The 6,651-nt window shown below is 45.2% G+C and overlaps 1 pseudogene; it reads left to right on the top strand.

Annotated features, from left to right (window-relative positions):
- The window catches only part of LOC126991612 (myeloperoxidase-like), an 18,080-nt pseudogene extending 12,559 nt beyond the window's left edge, over positions 1-5,521 (top strand).
- Positions 5,522-6,651: the final 1,130 nt, after the last annotated feature.

Genomic DNA, 6,651 nt, shown 5'->3' with positions numbered 1-6,651 from the left:
ACAATGAGTGGCTGCCGAGAGTCCTGGGATGGAACGCAGTCAACCTGTATGGCCTTAACCTGCTGCCAGAGGAATACTGTGAAGGTGAGAGCCTCTAGGGTGCCACTAAGGGTTGTAGGGCACTATGTTCAAGGGGCACTAAGCTTAAGAGGCACTGGGCTTGATGGCTAACTAGTGCTACGTAAAGCTTGAGGGTGACTTGCGCTCTTTGAAATAAAACTCTGACCTCCTTATGACGTAAAATACACCTCAAATACATGATAGACACCCATGATAGTTATAATGAAGTGTTGTTTTGGTTACACACAATAGCTAACCCAGAGAGTGCAGATTTAAATGCTTAAGTCTGTCCTCGTATGGCAAGTTTTTCATCCTCCTCTGTTCAGATTCTAACACAGCTCACTCTCTCCTTCTCTCCCATCTCCCCTCGGCAGGTTACGACACATATTGAGGACCTTTGGAAGAGGCTGCTGACGTTAGGGGCGGCGGAAGGGTCTGCCTCATAGATCTCAGAAAGGAAAGTTTGGGACGTACCTTGAATCAGTCGGCTCCTTGACGACAGTACACACTCCAAGGCTGGGGTTCCTTCCTCTTTGTCTTCCTCAAATTTCAGACTTTCCTCTCATATGTTCATTTTTCTCCTCTGTCATTTGTCTCTCTCTCTCTCTCTCTCTCTCTCTCTCTCTCTCTCTCTCAATAAATCTCTCTCAATAAACCTCTCTCTCTCAATAAATCCTCTCTCTCTCTCAATAAATCTCTCTCTCTCTCTCTCTCTCTCTCTCTCTCAATAAATCTCTCTCTCTCTCTCTCTCTCTCTCCTCTCTCTCCTCTCTCTCTCTCTCTCTCTCTCTCTCTCTCTCTCAATAAATCATCTCTCTCTCTCTCTCAATAAATCATCTCTCTCTCTCTCTCTCTCTCTCTCTCTCTCTCTCTCTCTCTCTCTCTCAATCTCTCTCTCTCTCAATTAGTCTCTCTCTCTCTCTCTCTCTCCAAAATAAAGCCTCTCTCAATAAAATCTCTCTCTCTCTCTCTCTCTCTCTATCTCTCTCTCTCTCTCTCTCTCTCTCTCTCTCCTCAATAAACTCTCTCTCTCTCTCTCTCTCAATCTCTCTCTCTCTCTCTCTCTCTCTCTCTCTCTCTCTCTCTCTCTCTCTCTCTCTCTCTCTCTCTCTCTCTCTCTCTCTCTCTCTCTCTCTCTCTCTCTCTCTCCTGAGGTGAGTCTCGGTCAAATCGTATACGTATTATTTTTTCTTTTTTCTTATTTTCTTGGTATTTTCCTTCCTTTCTCAACCTTTCTTCATTTCTTTCCTCACCTTCTCTTCCTCCCTCTCTTCCTCCTCTCTCTCTCCCTCCTTTCCTCCTCCTCCTCTCAAGTCCACTAATACTGAAGCACACGTAATCTATCAAACACATTCTATCAGGCATTTTAAATCACTATATTGTTATGAGTGAGTTTATCCTTGCAAAGTCTATCAATAAGTTCTAAGTCATTTCCTTCCTTATATAGTGTGAGTGTGTGTGTGTTAATATGTCTAGTAAATCTCTATGTTAGTGTGAGTTTTTTCGTTGCAAAGTCTATCAATAAGTTCTAAGTCATTTCCTTCCTTATATAGTGTGAGTGTGTGTATTAATAAGTATACTAAATCTCTATGTAAGTCTGAATGAGTGTTTTCTACCAGTCTGTCAATAAGTTCTTTGCTTGTGTCGTAAGTAATAATTCTAACGTGTGTAATTCTTGCAGGTCACGCTTGCCAAGATGCTCTGCGATAACTGTGATAATGTGGAGAGTGAGCAGCGGTCCGTCTTTGACCTTCCTGACCCCTTCCTGTAAGTGAGACTGTTTGGGGGTTAGGTCAGTATTGTTAAAGGTCACAGGCTCACATTACAACTGTTTCCCAAGGCCACAGAGAAGATTATCCGGGTTTTCTTGGGTGTTTTTTCCGTTCAATGTGCAGAAGTCAGGTAAAACTTATATATATTTGACTAGGCTTTCGTATGAGTTGTAGGCATTTTCAGGGGTATTTTTATGACCCCAGTGGTAGTTTGAACCTTCCTCTGTACCATGAATCTGAGAAACATATCTGACAAGACTTTCATAGGAGTTTGGGGCATTTCCGGGGGTAGTTTTATGACCCTGGTGGTAGTTTGAACCTTCATCTGTACTGTGAACCTAAGAAATATATTTGACAAGACTTTCCTAGGAGTTCAGGGCATTTCCAGGGGTAGTTTCATGACCCTGGTATTAGTATGAACCTCCATCTGTACTGTGAACCTAAGAAAACATATATTTGACAAGGCTTTCATAGGAGATTTGGGCACTTCCAGGGGTAGTTTTATGACCCCAGTGGTAGTTTGACCCTTTCTCTGTACCAAGAACCTAAGAACACGCATATTTGATTAGGCTTTCATACGAGTTCAGGGCATTTCCAGGGGGAGTTTTATGACCCCAGTGGTGGTTTGACCCTTCCTCTGTACCAAGAACCTAAGAACATGCATATTTGACTAGGCTTTCATACGAGTTCAGGGCATTTCCAGGGGGAGTTTTACGACCCCAGTGGTAGTTTGACCCTTTCTCTGTACCAGGAACCCCAAAACACAGACATGAGAACCCAGTTAACCTCATTTTTGACCTCTGGAAATTGTCAACATGGGAGGCGGAAACTTCTCATCCCACCAACCAGACACAGTGATGATCCCATTGATGTTTCAGGAACCCTCGTGTGTCCCACCGTGACCTGCCGGGGATCAACCCGGAGCTGTGGAAGGAGCGCTTGTCATGTGGGGTCGGCAAGACTAATATTGACATCGGGGCAGCCGAGCGCATATCACCCTGTGTCATGTGCACCTGTACCAAGGAAGGGGTGAGTGATGTGTGTGTTTTCCTTGCTAGAGGGGGGTGAGGAAGGGTGACAAGAGTGAAGGGGTGAGAGATATGTGTTTGTCCTTGCTATAGGGGGGTGAGGAAGGGTGACAAGAGTGAAGGGGTGAGAGATATGTGTTTGTCCTTGCTATAGGGGGGTGAGGAAGGGTGACAAGAGTGAAGGGGTGAGTGATGTGTGGGGGGTGAGGAAGGGTGACAAGAGTGAAGGGGTGAGAGATATGTGTTTGTCCTTGCTATAGGAGGGTGAGGAAGGGTGACAAGAGTGAAGGGGTGAGAGATATGTGTTTGTCCTTGCTATAGGGGGGTGAGGAAGGGTGACAAGAGTGAAGGGGTGACAATGCATGACTTTCCTTTCTATAGGGTGAGGAAGGGGTGTTTAAAGGGGTGACAGGAGTGAAGGGGTGACAATGCATGACTTTCCTTTCTATAGGGTGAGGAAGGGGTGTTTAAAGGTGTGATAGGAGTGAAGGGGTGACAATGCATGACTTTCCTTTCTTTAGGGTGAGGAAGGGGTGTTTAAAGGGGTGACAGGAGTGAAGGGGTGACAATGCATGACTTTCCTTTCTTTAGGGTGAGGAAGGGTGACAGTGCATGACTTTCTATAGGGTGAGGAAGGGTGACAGTGAAGGGGTGACAATGCATGTCTTTCCTTACTTTAGGGTGAGGAAGGGTGAGAGTGCATGACTTTCTATAGGGTGAGGAAGAGGTGTTTAACCCTTTCCTTGCGCGCGGTGCGGACGCCACTATTCCCTTGGGTGCAGTTGGGCTGTCCAATGGGGGGTCTCTTTTAACCTCTGTATCTCAAAAACTCTTCATCACAGCTAGAAACCAAAAACACCACTGGAAAGAGGAGGTCCAGATCTATAGGAGTCGGCTATGTATGCCTCTCTTGCGAACGTACGTGCACGTTCAGGGAGTGTTGAATGTTAACACTTACGTCGGTGTGTTAGTAAGTATATATTTACTGCTATCAAAACATCATATACATAGATACAAACAAAAACATCGTAAATTAAGCATCGGTCTGTGTGTGTGTGTGTGTGTGTGTTTAGAGAAGTGTTTAACCTGGTAACAGCGGGTATCATGTTTCTTAATGGTCCTTCTAAGCAAGAAAAATGAGGAAAATCATCATCCATACAAACCATTTCATAATATATATCAAAGCATTTGTGATCAGTTTATGTATCATCTTTTGGGGTGTTATATCATGGCACAAATTTGGCCTGTCGTTGCTACACGGTAAAGCCACAAATTTGGCTCCATCGTTGCTACACGGTAAAGCCACAAATTTGGCCCATCGTTGCTACGGTAAAGCCACAAATTTGGCCCATCGTTGCTACACGGTAAAGCCACAAATTTGGCCTGTCACTGCTACACGGTAAAGCCACAAATTTGGCCTGTCGTTGCTACACGGTAAAGCCACAATTTGGCCTGTCGTTGCTACATGGTAAAGCCACAATTTGGCCTGTCGTTGCTACATGGTAAAGCCACAAATTTGGCCTGTCGCTGCTACACGGTAAAGCCACAATTTGGCCTGTCGTTGCTACACGGTAAAACCACAATTTGGCCTGTCGTTGCTACACGGTAAAGCCACAATTTGGCCTGTCGTTGCTACACGGTAAAGCCACAAATTTGGCCCGTCGCTGCTACACGGTAAAGCCACAATTTGGCCTGTCGTTGTTACACGGTAAAGCCACAAATTTGGCCTGTCGCTGCTACACGGTAAAGACACAAATTTGGCCCGTCGCTGCTACCTAGTTAAGATTCCCAACCTAAATATTTTCCTGCGTCACCAATAACATATATCTAGATAGTGTTTAAAGATATACCAAGTCAATTTTTGGCTCACGTACGTTCAATAAACACTTTCAGAACAACTTTACGAGCTCTGCAAGACCAGCCTGGGACGTGTGATCTGCGACAGCAGCGACAAGCTCCAGCACGTCCAGCCCAAGGTCATGCTGGAGGCTGATTCCTTCCTGTAAGTATGAGAATGACGGTCAAACTATGAGGTTCTGTATGAGTCAGTATGTGCTGTTTTAATAAGTGTGTTTACGATAGTTTTAAGCTTGTATTCTTAAGCATCTCAGAGCGCCAGATCGCCTGTTTGAAAATAGTTACATAGATAGATAGAACGTGAATGTTGGATAGATGCGTGTGTGTGTGTGTTTATGTGACGAGCTATGTGTTACGTCTATGCATGTGTTGCCATTATGAGGGAATGTTTTGGGTTAAGGAAGGGACGGATAGCTGGACAGACAGACTGAGGACCAGGTGATAGTTAACCAAGCTCTCCACCCACAGCAATGCACCAATGGCCTCTTGCAGACTCCTTATGTTCTCAAGTTCTTATATTGTCACTATGAGGGAAAGTCTTTGGTTATGGAAGGGACGGGTAGTTAGGCAGACAGACAGAGGACCAGGCGATAGTTAACCAAGCTCTCCACGCACAGGAACACCCCAATGGCCTCTTGCACCCTCCTTATGTTCTCAAGTTCTTATATTGTCACTATGAGGGGATGGCTTTGGTTAGGAAAGGCACGGGTAGCTAGGCAGACAGACAGAGAACCAGGCGATAGTTAACCAAGCTCTCCACACACAGGAATGCCCCAATGGCCTGCCAGGGGAAGCATATCAAGGGTGTGGACCTGAAGAAGTGGAAGACCGCCAGCCCCAACTTCATCATTCCCGACAAGATGCTTCAGGAGAGCATTGAGAGGGCCAGGCGCGACATCACCAACATGAGGGACTCCGAGTGGAACCTCTGGGAAGCACGTGAGTGTTGGCGTGTGTGTGTGTGTGTGTGTGTGTGTGTGTGTGTTTTCTTTTAATTTCAACGGTTAATATTTCTAAGTGTATATTTCTGTGTGTGTGTGTGTGTGTGTGTGTGTGAGAGAGAGAGAGAGAGAGAGAGAGAGAGAGAGAGAGAGAGAGAGAGAGAGAGAGAGAGAGAGAGAGAGAGAGATTTACTTATCTATATGTACGTATGTAATATAATGATAATGATGATGATGATGATGATAGTGAGGTCAGTACAGGGGGGTGAAGGATGGAGGTTTGATGACCCCAAATACACACAATGACCTACTTTGACTATGACATTATTATTATTTTTTTCTTTCTCTGACCATCTTGTGAGCCTATGGGGAGGCCTATTCTGACATGACTTGTGATTGGTGTGTGTGTGTGTGTGTGTGTGTGTGTGTGTGTGTGTGTGTGTGTTTCATTATGGAAAAGGCCTATTGAAATCTACAGAACTATACTGACATGACTAGTGATTGGTGTGTGTGTGTGTGTGTGTGTGTGTGTGTGTGTGTGTGTGTGTGTGTAGCCATGGAGCCCAACTTAACAATGACACACACTGGAACATAATAATCCCATAATAAACACAAATATAACACTTAAAAATCAGGTATAAATCACAGTATAGCGTGTTCAGCGAAGTCCCAGGTGTAATTAACAGATGCCGTGAAGACTAGCTTGCCGGCACACCCTAACGCACACACCGAACACACTCTACCCTTTACACATGGTAGGTCACACACACACACATACACACACACACTCCATAGATACGGAGACGGAACCACACGAGCGTAAAGCCCAGGCCTACAACTACAGCTACAACTAGGTAAATACAACAAGGTAAATACACACACCCCTTTAACACATGTTCCCTCTCTCTGACTGACTGCCACTAACACCTTCTAGCACACACACCAACTGACCCAGGACCCAGAACGAAGCAACAGACTAACTCCTGACCCAGA

Source organism: Eriocheir sinensis, unplaced genomic scaffold (genome assembly GCF_024679095.1).
Source record: "Eriocheir sinensis breed Jianghai 21 unplaced genomic scaffold, ASM2467909v1 Scaffold308, whole genome shotgun sequence".
Classification (NCBI taxonomy): domain Eukaryota; kingdom Metazoa; phylum Arthropoda; class Malacostraca; order Decapoda; family Varunidae; genus Eriocheir; species Eriocheir sinensis.
Note: the sequence above shows the minus strand (reverse complement) of the source record. Positions and strands in the feature narration are given on the sequence as shown.